We start from the raw sequence: 22,029 nt of genomic DNA on the forward strand, positions 1-22,029 counted from the left end.
AGTCGACGGTGAGCGGGCAATGATTCCTCCCTCGTTTTGTTGGATGTGTTAAATACTTCTTATATTGTAAAATCTTCTTTTTATAGACTTACCTTTTTTAATTGTGATTAATTGCTCCTACTATCAAATTAATTACTGATTATTTTCTATATTATGTTAAATACTTTACGCAATTTATTTTATTAAACACTAAATTATTTTTTTTATCTGTATTCCTTTCCGACGATTTTTATTTTATAGAAACTCTTAAAATTGGTAAATTCTGGAATCATCAATAGATTAATTTGGCAACCGGAGTTGGGTCGTGTTTACTGTTTACTTAGACGAATGTGGAGTTGGGTCGTGTTTACTGTTTACTTAGACGAATGTAAGATGGGAAAAAATTTGAACAGTAATTTATCAAAAAAACTAGTGTAGATAGATTTTTAAATTTATGGAAAGATGCATACTACTTTATTATGTAATAAAGAATAATAAAAGGTGTACTTTTTTGTAATGCTCTTTCCATTCTACCTTTCTAATAAATTAAATTACTTTTTATTTTTTATTTTTTTTATCATTTCTTTCTCTTTTCTCTTTTTACCTATGTATGCAACATCTATTCTTTTTTCTTATCCCTAGAGTCATGGTGTCGTAGTAAGATATCCAAGTTGTCACTCAGGCATCTGTGGTTTAAACCCCAGCTACGACCTATTTATAGGAATTTTTTTTCCAAATGAGGGGCGTAACTAAAGGATATTGGAATTTATCATTTTTCCTCTCTTCTTTTCTTTTTTCCGGATCAAAACCTATTGATGGACCTATAGAGCTCCGATTGCACCCATTTGAGTTCTTGTGAATTTCTGGTGTTACAAGGAGTTCAAATATGCTATCCATTGTTTATTTTGACTTCTGTTAAAATATAACAAAAAAGAATTATCAAAATTCTCCATATTGGGTCTGAGAATTTTGATGATTCTTCCTTATTATATTTTAACATCTCTGCGAAGTCGAAATAAACAATAGATAATATATTTGAACTTCTTGCAACCCTAGAAATCTATAAAAACTGAAGCGGATGCAATCGGAGCACTCTAAGTCCATTAGTAGATTTCTGTTAAAACCCATTTATAGACCTAGAGATCTCAAATTACATCCATTTAAGTTCCTGTGGATTTATAGAGTTGCAAGGAATTTAAATATGACATCCGTTGTTTATTTTTGCTTCTCAAATGTGTTAAAATAGAATAAGGAAGAATCACCAAAATTCTCCACGTTAGGCCTGATATGTATCATATCAGACCCAATGTGGGCCTAATATGGAATCATAGCAGACCCAACGTGGGCCTGATATCATTCCATATCAGGCTCAATGTAGAGAATTTTGGTGATTCTTCCTTATTACATTTTAACTCCTCTTAGAAGCCAAAATAAATAATGGATAGTATATTTGAACTCCTTGCAACCCTAGAAATCCATCAGAACTGAAATGAGTGCAATCATAGCTGTCTAGGTCCATCAATGGATTTTAACCGAAACTCATTGATGGACCTAGAGAGCTCCGATTAGTCAAAACATATAATGGACCTAGAGAGTTTCGATTACATCTATTTCAGTTCCTGTAGATTTCTGGGGTTGCAAGAAGTTTAAATATGTTATCCATTATTTATTTTGACTTCGCAGATGTGTTAAAATGTAATAAGGAGGAATCGTCAAAATTCTCAGACCCATATTGGGCCTGATATGATTCAATATCAAGCTTAACGTTGAGAATTTTGACATTTCTATCTTATTATATTTCAACATTCTAGGGAAGTCGAAATAAACAATGGATAATATATTTAGAGTTTTGCAATCTTAGAAATCCACAGAAATTGAAATTGATGCAATCGAACCTCTCTAAGTCCATCAGTGAATTTTGGTCAAAACTCACTGATAGATCTAGAATGCTCCGATTACACCCATTTCAATTCCTGTAGATTTATGAGATTGCAAGGAGTTCAAATATGTTATCCATTATTTATTTTGACTTCTCGAGAGTGTTAAAATATTTTTAGAAGAATCGGCGTGCAAAAAAGAGGAAAGAAAAAAGAGAAAAGGAAAGAGAATAGATATTACATGCCTAGGTAGAAAGAAAAGAGATAGAGAAATGATAGAAAAAAGACAAAAAGAAAATTTAAAAAATAAAAAATGTCAAATTTATCAGAAGGATAAAATGAGAAGAGCACTATAAAAAAGTATGTCATTTGATAAATAACAAAATAGCACGTACCTTTTAATAAATTCAAAAAATCTACCTACAACTTTTGATAAATTATCGAAACTTGAATTGTTACTTTATATCGATTACAAGAGCACTTGTTTGTGTATAATATCCTTAAAAAGTGAGCAAATATATATGTATAGGAATTATTCCCCCATTTCCTTCCTCCTTTCCTAAATGGCATAAACTGTTTAAATTTATCTATTAATAATTTCCAAATGAAGAGGGCGCGAGCGGCAGGAGAAGAAAGGAGATTCCATTAACTAAATTTGGATAGTTATTTATTTTCCTTTATTTTCATATATAGGTCTATTAAAATACAATTATCATAGATATATTTTTTTTTCCGGGTTTGGTTTGGATGGATTAAGAGTAAAAAAATGAGCTGGATTATGGATGACTCTATTAACAACTAACTATAATTAGGTTCCTATAAAGATTAACTATATGTACGTATACTCAAGTTCATTCTTATTTAGGACTCATTCTTATTAGGTTCCTCTATATATATATATATATATATATATAGTATTGATACTGTGCGCGACGGGCACAGTGCGCGACTGTGCTTGTCGCGCACAATATCAGTGTTTTTTTTTTTTTAATTTTTAAATTAAAAAATAATTAAAATATTTCTTTACGATTTTATTTATAGGGTTCAGGCTTTGGGTATAGTGTTAAAGCTATTTTTTTTTTTAGATTTTATCTATAGGGTTTAGACTTTCTAATTAGGTTATAGTGTTTGGTTTAAAAAAAAATTAAAATAAAATTAATTTAAGTATTTATTGAGTATTGTAATGTGTTTAGGGGATATATCTATATATTAAATTTTAAAAAGGAAATGTTGAATTTTTTAAATTCAAAAAACTAAAAAAAAATTAAAAAAATAAAAAACACTGATATTGTGCGCGACGCGCACAATATCAATACTATATATATATATATATATATATATATATATATATATAAAGATAGACATGGTAAATCAATAGTAAGATTTCATAATTATAAAACCTCAACTTCCCAAGAAGATAGTCAAGAAAATAACCAACCTACTTTAAATCTAATGAACATAGAAATTAATACACACTTACAAAAAGAAAAAGATAATTTCCTATTTTATGATGATTTAAATGAATACGTCTACCTTCCATTTGAAATAGCTAATTATTTTACTCAAGAAGATCTTACAGAATTAGAAACTTTTGACATACTACATCATAAGCTAGACGAAGATTGGATGTTATATTTTGATGAGGACCATAATATTATAGCTAAAAAGAAAGACTACTTTTCCAACGTTGCTTTAATGAATCCTGCAGAATCTAGTGCTACCAATACACCACAACCTTTACAGGTAAGATATCCAGAAAGTTCTATGAGAACTATGGATTATGGAGAAGGGCATCCTCCAAGAACACAAATTCACCCTTATACCAACAATAATCCTTTGTTAAGAACTATAGGGAAAAGAAGACCACCAGAAATTACATACTTTGGAAAGAATTCAGTTTTACTTAATATAGGAGAATGTGACGACCCATAAATGTATGACACTTATTTAGAACAATGGATAGTCTCTGTCAAAAGAGACTACCAGGCAAAACATGAATTAGATATAGAATCTGGTGAAGCCATGATAAAAGTAGGAGAAAATTATTTAGGTGATGTAGCTAGAGCAGCATGGGAATCTTATAAAACTACTCACCCTGAAGAAATAGCTAGGATTGCTTCACAAGGTAATAATATACTTAATTTTTGTTATACTATCCACAGACTCTTTACAGCAAGAGACGCTAATACAGGATTAGATATTAGACAAAAAGAGGCTATGAGAGATTTAGAACAATTACAACTTTTTAATTGGAATTGGATTAAACCTTTTTGCAATGACTTTCTTGCCTTAACAGCAGTATCAGGAAATTACTGTAACCCGGAATTAGGAGAACGACTATTTAGTAAACTTCCAAAGGAATTAGGAAAGGAAATACACAAGGCCTGGACAGATATGAAAGTAGCACCACAATATGACAATATAGGAATACGTATACAACATATAATTTCTGTATTAAAAGAAAAATGTACTTACATCCATATTCAAAAATAACTTAAAAACCAGCAATATGGATTTTGTAGTCAAATATATACCCCACAACAGTATGGTTCAATGGCACCTAAACAAAAACAAAAGCATTATAGAAATACTAAAGCAACTACACAACCTGCTAAAACTAAAAATGTCAGGCCAAGAAAAACATATTATGTTAGGAAAAGCAGAGAAAAGAAACCATATTTAAATAAAGAAAAACATGTCAGAAAATATAAACCAAAGAAAACATATGCTAATACTATTACTTGTTTTGCTTGTAATGAACTAGGACATTTGTCATCTGCCTGCCCAAATAAGAAAAACTTATACACAAGAGAAGCTAAATTAGTTACCTGTACAAATTTAGATTTAGTAGAAATTCAATCAGATGTCTCAGACACATCTTCTATCTATTCTATTATTTCTGTAGATGATATGGAAGAAATTCCCCCCTCTTCCAACTATAGCTTAGTAAACTCCTTTCTACAACACCCATACTACACAGATTTTAATAACAATTCAATAAACCTAGAACCAGAATTATGGAATGACTCTCCTATCATGGATACCAACTTAATGCTTACACAACTAAATACAAACTTAGGTGAATTCAATTGTACACATGATTGGAAATTAAAAACTGGAACAGATAATATACCCTGCTATTTGTGTAGTTATTATCCAGCTATTGATAAAAGAGGTACCTGTATAACCTGCAAGAAACATGCTTGTAATTTGTGTCTTCAGAGTTATTTTAATATTCTAATCCCAATAACACAGCCCACTAAAAGTAGTACTAGAAATATCCTTTTAGAAACAAGAGTATCAACATTAGAAACCAGAATAAACCAACTAGAAACTCATGTGGATATAATAACAAACCAAATAGAAGAACTAATATCACAAGAGTCGTTACCATCTAACAAGGATAAAAGTTTACAAATAACAGAATCACCAAACACTGATATGGTTTTTATAAAAACCCCTAGTATTTGTAATACAAATAAAACCCTTGATGTTAGGGTAAAATGCTTAGTAAATATACATGGTCATGAATTTACATTACAAGCTTTCTTAGATAGTGGAGCCACTAATTCAACTATAGATGAGGCTACACTTTTGTCTATTTTACCTAAAAATTTAATTAAAACTTCATCACAACCTTTAATTAGTACACAATTTGATGGCCAGCAACTTACTAGTACCCAATTTGTCACAAACATACATATAAAATTTTATAATAACTGTGGCACCTATAGTACTCCCCAAACTCTCTCCAAATTATGGGTTAAACCATTACTACATCAGAATATTCACCTTATCCTAGGATATAAATTTTCTTATATCACTAGACAGGGCCTTTTTACTTATAAAAGATTATGCTCTATTATTCTCTAATCCAATAGTTGCACCTATTGTGTCAGACTACCTCTCAGTAGTTAAGCCTTTAACAGCTTCAACAGAAACCCAAACCCAGTCTAAGGACAATACTTGCCAGTGTACTATAAAAGGGACATGTAAACAGATGTCATCCTGTGACTTTGCCTTTTCTGAATATCAGGAAAACTAGACTTACTTGGCTGGACAAGCCCTCTAAATGATCTTTCCTCATGGGATATTCCTAATGATCTACTTCTCCCTAAACAATTACTTCAAACTATTAACACCCATCAACCAGATATAGACTCTCTTATATCTCGACTAGAAAAACTAGAGATTATTGGCGACAACCCAACCAAATATTGGGAAAGAGATAAAATTTATTGTAAATTAGCAATCATTAACCCTGATCTAACTATTAAGGCCCAAGACTTAAGATACACAAACTGGGAAACTGAGGAATGCAAAACACATATTCAACAATTACTACACTTAGGAGCCATTCAAAGATCTACCTCTAGACATAGAAGCCCAGCTTTTATAGTAAATAAAGGAGTTGAACAAAAACGAGGACAATCCCGAATGGTATTTAATTACAAAAGACTAAATGATAACTGCCAGGAAGATGGCTATAAAATACCAGATAAAGACCAACTTCTGAATAAAATTCAACATTCTAAATGGTACTCAAAGTTCGATTTGAAATCAGGATTCTGGCAGGTACGGATGCACCCATACTCAATAGAATGGACAGTTTTTTCTTGTCCTGAAGGCCACTTTGAGTGACTTGTTATGCCTTTTGGTCTTAAAACAGCTCCTCAAATATTTCAACGAAAAATGGATGATATTTTTAGAAATGTTGCTCACTTCACCTGTGTCTACATAGACGATATTTTAGTTTTTTCCAAAACTAAACAAGAACACTATGCTCATTTACATACAATCTTCAATTTATTTGAAAAACATGGTTTGATTATTTCAAGAAAGAAAATGAAATTAGCTGTTACACATGTTGAATTCTTAGGGGCTGAAATAGGTCAAGGACAAATCACTTTACAACCTCATATTTCAGCTAAGATTTTGGCCTTTCCAGACAAAATGGAAGACACTAAAACTTTAAGAGCTTTTCTAGGTCTTCTAAATTATGCAAGACCCTATCTAAAAGATATAGGAAAAATTAGTGGACCATTATACAATAAGACATCTTTGACAGGACAAAAACATTTTAACCAACAAGATATTGCTTTAGTTCAGCAAATCAAACAACTGGTTAAAAGTATCTCTAAGTTAACTTTACCTCTTGACTCCGATTATTTAATTATTGAAACAGATGGTTGTGAGACTGGTTGGGGTGGTATCTTATATCGCAAAAATTCCAAATATGAACCTAAATCATCAGAAGCTTTATGTCGTTATGCTTCTGGAAAATACCATGAAAAAGGACACTTAACATCATTAGATTATGAAATTTTAGCTGTTATTTACTGCTTAGAAGCTTTTAGACTATTTATTTGTAACAAACCAGAAATCCTTATTAGAACAGACTGTGAAGCCACAGTCAAATACGGTCAACAAACTAAAATAGTCAGAAAAGGCCTCAGTACAAAGCGTTGGTTAAAATTTACAGATACCATAATCAATAAAGGACTTAAGATACAATGGGAACATATTAAAGGGGTTAATAATTCTTTAGCAGATACATTATCAAGATTGTTACATTGACATTGGATGGATAGACCAAGAAAAGTTCGTACTTTTTCCACCAAAACCATGCGTTTTGGCACTCAAGATTTACAACTTTTCACACAACCAGAAGATCATTTTCGCTTTGTTGGCAGAGACAGACTTGACCACATCCAAAATTGTCTTATTGACAATATTTGGCATATCCCTACACTTCCAGGAAGCTCTGGACATAAAATTGCAGTAATAAATGCTCTTTCCAATTACTTTCTTACCACTATCCAGAAACCAGTAGGAAAGAAATTTTCCTGTTACGTGGTCTTTTCAGGACCCCAGGCAGGGGTATACTCTACATGGGAAGAAACCAATTTAGCCATTCAAAACCTAGAACATCCATACTTTAAAGGCTACTATTCACTTGATGAGGCTTTTACAGCAGCCAAAGCCCATCTAGGACCACATTTCTTTGTGAGTACAACTCTGCAAACAACACCAATACAAGCTATTAGCCCTGATACGAATACTTTTACTTATGCTCAAGTTGTGCAACATACTCCGGAGAATAACCTGGCAGAACCTTCAACAGAACACACCAATACTCCTATTAGACCAGATTACCTAACTTTGGCTCAACTTAAAGAACAAAATAAGGCTACAGCTTTACAAAGAGCATCTGAGATGCGCCTGGCAGGTTTCCCAAATATTATTCCTGAGGATATTCATACTTATGTTCGCAGTCTGGCTGAAAAATCTACTTTACAAACGTTTATAGAATTATGTGAAGCCCTAAAAGCTTTTCACAAAATACCTCCTGAAGGAATGACTATTGTATATGAAGCTGAGTTCAGCCCAAAACTTAAATGCCAGAAGAAAGGATCACCTTGCATAGAATCAGATAAATATGGATGTCAATGCCAGCTTCTCTATGCCTTCAGAAGAGCTAACATGGATTATGAATCCTACATTACTACGGCTTACAAAGGGAGACAAATTACCCCTTTTACTCTTCTTGATTATGGCCTCTTACATAAATTATGGATTCATGACCCAGATTCAGTTAAAGATTTCCCAAAGAAACTTGGTACTGTTATTTCTACTGCTTTGGAAGAAGAAGAAACGTTTGTAGTATGCACATTTGATAGTACTCCTCCAGAGTGGCTGGATCTCAAGATAGAGCCAGCCCGACATTTAGTAAAAATTGACGTAAATGAGGTTGGCGGTTACCGAGCCGAGTCACATGACTATCCTACAGACCCAGACTGTGATTGGGAAGCTTCTCCCTCCTTTTCAGACCAACTCAAACACTGGAGAGCTTCAGTCCAAGGGACGCATTGGGGCTGGGACAGACTTGAAGATCCTGATACCTATCTCCTGGTTAGCGAATCATTTACTGAAAAAAATTTATTGGCCAAAAGATATGGGTACCAGATTTTTCCCTTTTCACTTTACTACACAACATACTACCCTGTTTCAACATTACCAGAAGAAGACAGAGAGAATGAGTAAGAAGAGTTTAGCAAGTTCTGTCCTTTCAGCTAGAGCCTATCGAGCTGCCTTAGCCAGACACAGAGCACCAAATCAAGCTTCCAGCTCACAAGCACCATCTTTAGACTCAACCGGAAAAGACAACATTGATAATATGATGGACAGCTAAGAATGACAACCACCTTACTCAACAGCGCCACCACTACTCAACAGCTATATGATGGACAGCCAAGAATGACAACCACCGTACTCAACAGTATCACCACTACTCAACAGTGCCACCGCTCACCAATGTCTCCACTAAAATCAATACTTCCTTCCACCTGTCTTACTTTCCAAGATGCTTTCCTTCCCTCCTAAGCAAATGTTTTCCTTCCTCCCGAAGAAATCCCTCTACTCTTGCCTATAAAAGGCCATCTTCCTCTGCCTCCCAAGGCATTCGCAGAAGCACAACCCTCTCTCACTCTTTACCTCCTCAAGCTCTTGCAACTCCCTTTCCAGCTCTCTTTCGAAATCCTTCTTTTCTCCCTGTAAGTATGTAAAATATGTCAATTTCAGTATGTAATTTTCAGTATGTAATGTCTGTTAAAAATTTCGGTCTCAGTATGTAAAAATTATGTAATTATTAGTTTGCTGAGTGTAATCCCCTGTAAAATTTCTCCATTATATAAATCCATGCTTGTTTTATAATGACAATCTAAGTTTAAAAACATTCTGTCTCTCTCGTCTTGGTTCTTTTCCTCAGTCCTTGTCTTAGTAACCGACCGGTGAACAGTAACTGTATCAGGAATAACCAAAATCATATAAGACCTGTGCGGGCTAAGTAAGAAGGGTAGCAACCCAAAATCTTACGCATAAGCCGGGGCACTGATTGAAAGGTGAGGTCCTGAACAGGTGAGGCTCCCTGGAAAACAAACAAGAAAAGAAAGCAGTTTAGTAAGATAAAAAAAATATATAAAAAAAAAGAGTAAAAATTTTAAAAGTCAATATATTTAACCATATCATCATGGTATTGTGACTATCTACTTCATTTCTGCACTTCATTATTACTGTATTTTTCTTTTTACTGTTAACTATTACTGTTTTACTATTACTGTTTACTGTCAAGTTATTTTTATTTACTGTTAATCTACTTCTATCTACTACTGTTTACTATTAATCCACTTCTGTTACTGTCTACTACTGTTTACTGTTAATCTACTACTGTTTACTGTTAAAAAAAATTAAAAAAAAATTGTATATATATATATATATATATATATCGTTCTATTTGTAAGTTTCTAATAAAATATTTTTCTTATGGATTGTATAATTGATCATTTACATTTTCAATTTATTGATTGTGATTGAGCAAAGCAAGTTCATCCAGGACAAAATTGATGAAAGAATTATTCACATTCATTTCGTTTGAAAATGGTGAAAGGTGAACTATCGATGAATTGGCTTGGAAGTTGACCGGAAGAAGACTTCGATCTGAGAACACCTGCAAGCGCAAGCAGAAGAAGGAAGAAAATAGTCAATAAGAAGACCAAGGGATTCCTATTGCGACTACTCCAATGGTCAAGTCAAAATCCTGGGAAGAAGAAGAACAGTGGAATATCAGAAGAAGGATAGTGGACTTGTGTACCTGCGTCAACAGAGAGGGACCGCTTTTATAATGCTTATGTGATTTTCGCATTAACGAGACATCACATCACTAAAGTTGTCAAATAGGCCGACCCCTGGTGGGGCGGGTCGACACGTGGCAGGTCAACCATTTAGCGGAGTGGGGTGGGGCGGGGCGGGGCAGGATGACCCGTCAACTTGGTGGGTTGGGAAATCTCTAACTCAACTCAATTGAAGACAGATTGTGGGTTATGCGGGCCAACCAGTGGGCCCATAATTTATTTTTAAAAAATTAAAAAAAATCATATCTTTGGCAAGCTTCTTCAGCTTGAGATGCAACCTTTAAAAGGAGAATGAAGCTCCTAGGGCGTAACACAGACGGTGGGCGCATGACATCTCTGGTGTAATGGCCAGGGGTCGATTTTCAGGAACTGACGACTTGAGATTTATCTCACCATGCGCCTGACGCCTTGTACCTGCATATATCTCCCTCTATATCCGTGGGATCGGTACTAGGGGGCCATTAATGTAGCGGATCTACATTTTTTTAAAAGGAGAATGAAAAATTGCAACTTGAGATAAATTCACAGAAAATGTTGCTTGAAGAAGAGATTGATGGTTTACAAGAGACAATTAGGAAGATCAAAGCAGCAAAGGGTGAGATAGATGGATTGTGGGCTATGTAGGAGTTGAAAGTTAGTGATCAGCAGAAACAAATTTCAATGTTTTAAATTGAAAAAGAATCAACCATCTATGACCTCAATCTCATGATCAATGAAATCGACAGCCAGCTAGAAAAAATTTCATATCTTAAAGAGTATTTTGTCCTTCTTCACGTCCACGAACATATGTTTCTCAACCCGCGAGTCAACCCAAGCCCGTCGTGGGCCAACCTAAGCGGGTCGCAGGCCTAGGCGGGTCGCAGGCCTAGGCGGGTCGACCCGTGGTAGGCTTGGGTTGATAAAATTCCAACCCAACCCGCTTAATTGGTTTGCCAGAGCAGGCCAACCCGACACACCCAACTCAAATTGACGGCTCTGCACATCACTGCTAGATAGGTTTTTAAATTTATCAAAAGGTGCATATTATTTTATTATTTAACAAAGAGCGCACTTTTTTACAATGCTCTTTCCATTCTACCCTCCTTACAAATTTAACTACTTTTTATTTTTTATTTTTTGTCATTTCTTTCTCTTTTCTCTTTCCATCCACCTATGTATGCAACATCTATTCTCTTTTCTCTCCTATTTTTTCTTTCCTTTCTTCTTTTCTCTTTTCCTCTCTTTTGCACACCGATTCTTCTAAAAATATTTTAACACTCCCGAGAAGTCAAAATAAATAATGGATAGCATATTTGAACTCCTTGCAACCCAATAAATCTACAGGAACTGAAATAGGTGCAATTGGAGCTCTCTAGGTCCATAAGTGGATTTTGATCAAAACCTACTAATGGACCTAGAGAACTCCGATTGCACTCATTTCAGTTCCTATGAATTTCTGATGTTGCAAGGAGTTCAAATATGCTATCCATTATTTATTTCGACTTCTCAAGGGTGTTAAAATATAATAAAAAAGAATTACCAAAATTCTCCATGTTGGGTCTTAGAATTTTGATGATTTTTTCTTATTATATTTTAACATCTCTGCGAAGCCAAAATAAACAATGGATAGCATATTTGAACTTCTTGCAACCCCAGAAATTCACAGGAACTGAAATGGATGCAATCGGAGCACTCTAAATCCATTAATGGATTTCGGTCAAAACCCACTTATAGACCTAAAGATCTCATATTGCATCCATTTCAGTTCCTGTGGATTTCTGGAGTTGCAAGGAATTCAAATATGATATCCATTATTTATTTTGGCTTCTCAAGAGTATTAAAATATAATAAAGAAAAATCATCAAAAATCTACACATTAGGCCTGATATGTATCATATCAGACCCAACGTGGGCCTAATATATAATCATATTAGGCCCAACGTGGAGAATTTTGGTGATTCTTCCTTATTACATTTTAACTTCTCTCAGAAGCCACAATAAATAATGGATAGCATATTTAAACTCCTTACGACCCTAAAAATTCACAAGAACTGAAATGGGTGCAATCAGAGCTCTCTAGATCCATCAGTGGATTTTAACCGAAACTCATTAATGGACCTAGATAGCTCTGATTGGTCAAAACATACTAGTGAACCTAGAGAACTTCGATTACACCAATTTCATTTCCCTGTAGATTTCTAAGGTTGCAAGAAGTTCAAATATGTTATCTATTATTTATTTTGACTTTGTAAATGTGTTAAAATGTAATAAGGAAGAATCGTCAAAATTCTCAAGCCCACGTTGGGTCTGATATGATTCCATATCAAACCCAACGTGCAGAATTTTGATGATTCTATCTTATTATATTTCAACACCCTAGAGAAGTCAAAATAAACAATGGATAGCATATTTGAACTCCTTGCAATCCCATAAATCCACAGAAACTGAAATGGATGCAATCAGAGCTCTCTAGGTCCATCAATGAGTTTTGGTCAAAACTCACTGATGGATTTAGAACGCTCTGATTATATCGATTTCAGTTCCAGTAGATTTATGGGATTGCAGGGAATTCAAATATATTATCCATTATTTATTTTGACTTTTCGGGGATGTTAAAATATTTTTAAAAGAAATCGGCGTGTAAAAGAGAGGAAAGAAAAAAGAGAAAAGGAAAGAGAATAAATGTTGCATGCATAAGTAGAAATTAAAGAAAAGAGAGAAAGAAATGACAAAGAAAATAAAAATTAAAAAATATTAAATTTATCAAAAGGATAAAAATGAGAAGAGCATTATAAAAAGGTAAGTCATTTAATAAATAATAAAGTTGTGCATGCCTTTTAATAAATTCTAAAATCTAAAAAAAAACTTTTTGAAAATTGCGGAAACTTGAATTGTTACTTTATATAGATTACAAGAGCACTTGTTTGTGTATAATATCCTTTAAAAGTGAGCAAATATATATGTATAGGAATTATTCCCCCATTTTCTTTCTCCATCCTTTCCGTTTAGGAATTATTCCCCCATTTTCTTTCTCCATCCTTTCCGTTTAGGAATTATTCCCCCATTTTCTTCCTCCTTCCTTTCCTAAACGGCATAAACTGTTTTGATTTATCTATCAATAGTTTCCAACTGAAGAGGGCGCGACAGGCAAGAGAAGAAATGAGATTCCATTAACTAAATTTGGATAGTTATTTATTTTCCTTTATTTTCATATATAAGTCTATTATATTTTTTTCCGGGTTTGGTTTGGATAGTTTAAGAGTAAAAAAATGAGCTGGATTATGGATGACTCTATTAACAACTAACTATAATTAGGTTCCTATAAAGATTAATTATATATACGTATACTCAAGTTCATTCTTATTTAGGACTCATGACCATAAGTAATATATATATGTAAATCGTTATATTTTGTAAGTTTCTAATAAAATATTTTTCTTATGGATTGTATAATTGATCATTTACATTTTCAATTTATTGATTTTGATTGAACAAAGCAAGTTCATCCAGGAAAAAAATTGATAAAAGAATTATTCGCATTGATCTCGTTTGAAAATGATGAAAGGTGAACTACCGATGAATTGGCTTGGAAGTTGACTGGAAGAAGACTTCGAACTGAGAACGCCTGCAAGCACAAGCAGAAGAAGGAAGAAAATCGTTAATAAGAAGACCAAGGGATTCCTAGCGCGACTACTCCAATGGTCAAGTCAAAATCCTAGGAAGAAGAAGAGTGGAATATCAGAAGAAGGATAGTGGACTTGTGTACCTGCGTCAACAGAGAGGGCCTATGTGATTTTCGCATTAACAAGACATCACATCACGAAGGTTTTAAAAAGGCCGACCCCTCGTGGGGCGGGTCAACACATGACAGGTCAATCATTTAGCGGAGTGGGGTGGGGCGGGGCAGGACGACCCGTCAACTTGATGGGTTGGGAAATCTCTAACTCAACTCAATTGAAGGTGAGTTGCGGGTTAGGCGGGTCAAACCGTGGGCCTATAAAATTTTTTTAAAAAATTAAAAAAAACACTTTCATATCTTCGACAAGTTTCTACAGCTTGAAATGCAACTTTTAAAAGGAGAATGAATCCCCCAGGGTGTAACACAGACGATGGACGCATGTTATTTCTGGCGTAATTGCAGGGGTCGATTCTCAGGAACTGACGACCTGGGGTTTACCCCACCACGCGCCTGAAGCCTGTGTACCTACATATACCTCCCTCCATATCCGTGAGACCGACACTATGAGGTCCGTTAATGTAGCGGATCTACATTTTTTTAAAAGGAGAATGAAAAATTACAGCTTGAGATAAATTCACAGAAAAGGTTGCTTGAAGAAGAGATTGATGGTTTGCGAGAGACAATTAGGAAGATCAAAGCAGAAAAGGATGAGATAGATGGATTATGGGCTATGTAAGAGTTGAAAGTTAGTGATCATTAGAAACAAATTTCAATGCTTCAAACTGAAAAAGAATCAACCATCTATGACCTCAATCTTATGATCAATGAAGTCGACAACCACCTAGAAAAACTTTCATATCTTAAATAGTATAGTGTCCTTCTTTATGTCTACGAACATGTGTTTCTCAACCCGCGGATCAACCCAAGTCCATCGCGGGCCGACCTACGCGGGTCGCATGCCTAGGCGGGTCAGCCCGTGGCAGTCTTGGGTTGATAAAATTTCAACCCAACCCGCTTAATTAGTTTGATGGGGCAGGCCAACCCGACATGTCCAACCTAAATTAACAACTCTACACATCACTGCTAGATAGCATGTCTAATCACCACTTATTATCTTATCAAAGTGGTCAATCGTATATGTGTAATGAGTATCTTTTATCTCTGTAGAGATACTGTCTCCCTGATTTCTGACAAATCCACGTGAGGTTTTAATTACGAAATGAGTTTATGGGCCAGGAAGTCTAATGGGTTGTTGGTCATCTGTCCCATTAGTAGGGAGATGGGACGTGAGCAAGAAGTTCAATTTCCAGTTTGGGGTGCTACCTGCCCATAAGCAATTGAGTGGGGAGTTGGGCCCATGATGGCCTTTGAGTGGGGGAGCTAGACCCTTGAAATGTCCAATTGGCATTAGCCGATCGGAGTGTGATCGAGAGCAAAACCCCGTAGGTAGCTGAGCGAGGAGTTATACCCCTGGGATGTCTGATCGGCTCTTGCCGATGGGTGCGGGGAGAGTTCACTGGGTAGGTTACTCAGGTTGACCTACCTTGGACTTTGACTGCCACCTACTTTGGCCTGTTGACCTTCAAACCCCACCTGGGGGCTCCTTATTATCTACCATACTACAAGTCTCTCATTCAAATCTAGTCGAAAAAGGTCCAAGACCGACTAACTAGACCCCCACAGGTTTTAGTTTTTCGACCGATTCACTTACCCTAGCTTACATCACTCTACTAAGCTTACCGTTGATGCCATCTACCTCAAAAAGGGGCGTGTCAGGCATCATAAATGCATAGTAATGTGCGGTGATACATGTGTTGGCTTATCATGATAATGATTCGCTTGTCGCATCCATCATAAATGTTCTTTCCTACGATGCTACCATGTGGTCCACCCATGCCTGGTTGCTAATTTTTAAAGAGACGTCTAACGGTTAAGCTTCTGATGATTTCGACTCCTTGATTGGATGGATGCAGTAATTAGCCCACCTTTTTGAGATCGAACGGTTGTGCCTCGAAACCCTTGAGATTTATAAGCTCCGCTATCACAGGATATTCGCCCTCACGTTCTTTTTCTTCTTCTTTTCCAACGCTCGTCGTTCATAGTCTTCGACAATTTTTCCTTAGTTTTTGACTTTCTCCATATGTAAGTTTCTCCCTAACACTACGCGATCTTTCCAATTTCTATTCAAACTATGATCCTCAACGCCCCCATGCATATTCTAACTTTGTTGTATACCTTCGCCTTCTTTGATATCAATAGTGGGGACCTAGACCAGATCTGGCTTACCTTCGAGATCCCAAGGGACTATCACATAATCATCTACAATACTCTTAATCGTCCCCATCTTCTTCCCCCTAGTTATGCCATTTTCTTCAAGGACCAGTTTCTGGGAGGCCTTCACTTTCCCATTCCCAATTTCTTTTATAAGATATCCCAATATTTTCACATCGCTCTCCAACAGTTAGCCCCAAATTCCATTCGACTATTTTGTGGAGTTGTTATCCTTTTCTGATTGTACCACATTCCCTCACCCTTGGTATTTTTCACTACTTTTATTACCCCAAGAAATCAAAATGTGAGGGTTTCTAATTTTCAGGCCCGAACGAAGATTGTTTTCTTCAACAAAATGTCTTCTTCCAATAAGAGATAACTAGGTTTACCAGTGTCTTGGTCTACCGACTAGTAAATGGATCTGTCTCCTATCCCAGAGTTAAGCGATTACCATTGGGAGTCTACTTTTGTTTCATCATCGGGAACATTAGCTGGCTTGAAGTTTGACATCCACAAATTACTTCAAGAGGATGTTCTCTATATATTTGGGATGAATCCAATCAAGGTTAGACTGCCTTTCGCTTTTAGTAAAGAACACAACTTTAATCTTATATTATAGTTAACTTAGGTTCTTTCTCTTTTTGCAGCTAAGACTATGTGGAAGGCCTCTGTGGGTGAGACCCTGAAGCTCGACTAGGATGAGCTAAATCGACGCGAAAAAGTCGAGCTGGAAAAGCACGACCACCAACCGACCGGCTCCACTAACAAGGCCAATGCTAGTGATGGTGATTAGTGGGGCAAGGGTAGTGACGTGACAGAAAGCACAGGGGAAATGTTGCCACCCCAGCCTTCTATGGTACATGTGCGGATATCCTCGGAGTCTAAAGAATCTGATGAGCCCCTTAGGATCCACCGAAAGAGGTGCCAACCGGACAGTTCTTCTGCCCAGTCTCTCCTAAATGTCTCCTCGATGCGTCCACCATCCGTTCGAGGAGAAACTTCAACACTGACCTTAGAGGAGCAGTAGTTAAGTACCGAGCCAAACCCCGACTGAACCCTCTGACAGCCAGCTTCTGGTCAAACCACCTTCACCCTCACAGTTGATCAGCCCATTCCTACCCAACCACTTTCCATACTTTCATCTCTCTCAACCGGCTCGATTCCGAGGGCTTCTGCATCCAGACCCAGATCATCTCCTGGGTCGAGCACTTCTATTAAAATAAGTGTGACGCTTGGAGTAACATCCCAAAAGGGATCGGTGGCGTTTCTTTCAGATCTGCTAATAATCCACCATATTATAAGGCTGATAGAAAAATTTGTCGAGGCTTGGAAGGACGACATGGGGAGGCACAGTACCCTGGCACTGAGTATTTTTGTAGTAGAACGTTCTAGTTACTTTTAGGATAATTTCAATACTTTGTTTGCCTACCAGTTTTGGACTACGAGGATGGACATTTGCCACACTTTGGTGGATATGGATCGCGCAAACTAGGATCTAAAGAAATGTGTGGAGGAACTCAATCTACTCCAGTTCCTCCCGATCAAGCCCTGGAAGAGCTAGCTAAGCTAAAGTCAGAGGTTTTGGTGTAGACAGAGCTATTGCTGCAAGTTAAGAAGGTTCTCCTCGAGGAGAAGGAGAGGGATGCCACTCAGTCAACAACCATTGAAAGACTCCAAGTCAATTTGTAGATTTGCAAATCTCGACTTAAGTCTGATAATACAAGGAGACAAGAATCGTGTCTGATTTGGACAAGAAAACTGTCTAGGTCGAAGCCTTAACTACTAAGATGAAAGAGACTACCACTGCTCATGCATTAGAGATGGCAAGGAAAACAACCAAACTGGTGGTCAAGGAGGTGTTGATTGAAAATCAACAAAAAATTTTGGAGGTCTAAAGGGTTGAGTTGGAGGCTATGAAGGCTGAGATGACAAGCTACAAGGCTGAAGAGGCTGAGCTCTTTGAGGCCATGAAGATAGAGTACCTCCACTCTAAAGAATTTAATGGGCTCCTAGGTAGGAGGATGGTAAAAATATTTTCATATGGGTTTGATGGAGCAATAAACAACTTCATGAGGTTGGGTATCTGATGGTGGAGCTCCCTGTAAACTTTATGAGTCACTAGAAGATTTTTGATGATATCCTAGATGATGTCTTCCCTGATTTTGCTTGATTTGTGTTTCTTTCGACCCTTGTAACTTTTGGCAACTTTTTTACTTGGGTTTTTTGCAATGGAAAAATTGAAAGATGTTTGCTCTTCACTTTTCCTTGCTAAGTTAGAATTTTTCAAGTGTGAACTATTTCCACTGAGGGTATGATTTATTATGGTGTCGACTGAGCGACTGAGTGGGTACTGAGCGAGCGACTGAGTGGGTGCCAAGCAGCGGCTGGTATTTGGGTGTGTGGATCCCACGCTTATAACTCGGATAAGAGACACAAGAGTCTATATTTTTTCTGACTGAAAGATCATTGGTCGCGTGGGGACTGTTGGTGCAGGTTGCTCTAACGGTCTAACTCAGGTTTTGATGAATGCCAAAGTAAGTTAAGTTAGGTTTGTTATGATCTAAAGAAGTAATTAAGTGCGCAGGAGAAGTGCAGATAGGTCGACGGGCTGACTGGATATCTGACAAGAAATCCATCTAGGTCAACGTGCTGACAGGATAGCTAGCACGAAGTCTAGATAGGTCGACGGGCTAATCGGATATCTGACACGAAGTCCAGCTAGGTCAACGGGACGACCGGATAGCTAGCATGAAGTCTAGACAGGTCGACGGGCTAACCGGATATCTGGCACGAAGTCCAGCTAGGTCAACGGGCCGACTAGATAGCTGGAACAAAGTCCAGATAGGTCGACGGGCTGATCGGATGCTTGGCAAAGTGGTAAGTTAAGGTAAGTCACTGGAGGGGAGTGACTTGGTAAAAACACATTCCTCGTTTGAGGGAACAGTAGGTGTTAATCCAACTTAGATTCATTTTAGAAATCTATGTTGAGATCTTGACTAGATTCTCGTCTCAAGGAGATAGAATCTAATTACAAATCTACTTATTGTTGTGCTAACTTTGTTTTGCAAGGTAGTATAATTTTTATTTGTCTTAGACTAACTTTTTCTTGCAGGAAAATGATTTGCTGGAAAAGGTGGTCTGGAAGGGATTTGGGCGCCCGGAGTGGTCCGAGCGCCCAGAACTGGTCTGGGTGCCCGGAATGCCCAAGGCTTATCTGCTCGCCAACTTGGAGTGCGTTGATTGGTTGGTCGGCGTCACGGTCCAGGCACCCAAAAGGGATCTAGGCGCCCGAAACTGCCTATATAAGTATCCTTCCACCAGGAGCACAAAACACAACTTTCTTCTGTGATTGCCTTCTTGCATGCTGCTCTGAAGAAGTTCCTGCGACTCCACGGCGCGACTCCGACGGTCGAGTGACGCTGCTTCGACGACTGAGCAACACAACTCCGATGATAGAGTGACGCGACTCCAACAACTGAAAGCACAGCCTTCCAGATCTCTAAGAAGTTGTTGGTCTACTCGTTTATTTCTACACTTAAATTATACATTCATTGTATTTCTCTTGTAAAAGATTTGTGAATTATTAGTGAATTGTCACCAAAAGTACTCTCACGTGCGGGCCTTGGAGTAGGAGTCGACGAAAGCTCCTAACCAAATAAAACTTGGTTTGTTAGCGTTGTTTCCATTGTTATCTTTCCGCTGCGTACTCGATTTAATTCTCGATGTTTGACGATTGCTATTCAACCCCCCCCCCCCCCTCCTCTAGCATTTTTCACGATCCAACAAGTGGTATCAGAGCAGGTACCGCTCTGAATGAGTGCAACTATCAATTAGCCAAAGGGTTTTTTTTAAAGAAATTCTTCACGCCATTCATTTTTCCACCCAATTTTTTTTTAAAAAGTTCACTACAATTTTTTCACCATTAGTTAGAATTGATGAAATAACCCTTCTGGTAAAATTTATCATAATATTTTATTATTATTTTATTATTATTTTCAAAATTGGTGAAATACCTTCAATTCTTTATCTTCCACACTACTTACCCCAAGACAAAGTCTTGGAAATCTCTTCGTGTCTATAATTTTTGCAAGTATATCAATGTCTCATCAAGAAGGACGGAGCATCTACAAATTGCCACCATATAAGATATACTAGAGGCACGAATTCAATTTGTAGAGGATGCAGATAGAAAGCTTCATCTTTATAAACGACTTTGATGACGACATGCCACTGAGACGATCAACCTAGAACTCGGAAACAAACCAAAAGGTAATAAAGTTAATTTCAGAACTATTACCTAACAAAGTTACATATAGGATAGGAAAGATCATGGATGCTCATGAGTTTTGGACCTGCCTGACCAAGCTTCATGAGGAACCGTTGGAGTTAGAGAATCAAGTCAAAATAGAATCCAAACTCGAGTCAGATCCAACCAAAAAATCTACTGAATTAGGGGATGCGCTTAAGGTCAGTATAATTTACCAAAATACCCCTATCAGTAGTTGTTTAAATTATCTGTAAGATAATCTAGATAATTATGAAATTATCCCTAGTATGCTGCATGACAATCTATATTTTGATCAAGTCAATCAAGACTTTGATCAAATTGGCATCAACCATAACTTGGTCAAACAAAACATTGACCAAATCAATTCAGACACATTAACTAATTCAAAAAACTAAAAATTAAATAAAAATTTAAAACCAATTAATTCAAACATTAAAATGAATTTGAATTTAAAAAATAACAAAATAGATTTAGATAAAATCAATAAATATCTTAATAAATTATTTAATAATCTAGACAATATCAATCTAGAAAATTTTATCCAAAAATAAGATAATTTAATTAATAAAAAAAATAAATTTTAAAAATAAGTCTAATCTAATAAATTCGACTAATAATATAAACTTAAAAGATAAAGAAAATATAAGGATAAATTCAAATATTTTAATAAAATCAAAACCAAAGTTAATAAATTCAAAATTAAATATTAAAGATAATAAAAAAATTCAAAATCAACAATTAATACAAAGTTAAAAGATAAACCTTTAAAGAAATATAATTCAAACAATTTGAATTTAAAAACTAATAAAAACTTAAACACTAAAAATAATCTTAACTTAATAAAATTAAGATTGAAATAAAATTTAAATATTCAATAGACTCCTTTAAAGAAGGACAATCTGAATTAATTCAAAATTTAAAATTTAAATTTAAATTATAAATTAAACATTAAATCTTAAATAAAATTAACTTTAATTATACAAAAATCTTAAAAGGAAATCAATAATTTAGGGGAGACTCCAAATTAGTTGGCACCTCTAAAATAGCAACTTACTCGGTAGGGTAATTAGGATTAGATTAAAAAGGGGAAAAAGTTTAACTAGATCTATGGTACTGGTGAAGTTTTGGATGATAGTAGGTTAGGGAAGCTCTGTCATTGCATGTCTAGGAAAATATGACTTCGATCTAGTGCATTTGACTTAGTGGAACTAAATATTAAAATGCAAAACCAAAGTTAATAAATTCAAAATTAAATATTAAAGATAA

The sequence above is a fragment of the Zingiber officinale genome, chromosome 1A (assembly GCF_018446385.1).
Source record: "Zingiber officinale cultivar Zhangliang chromosome 1A, Zo_v1.1, whole genome shotgun sequence".
Lineage (NCBI taxonomy): Eukaryota > Viridiplantae > Streptophyta > Magnoliopsida > Zingiberales > Zingiberaceae > Zingiber > Zingiber officinale.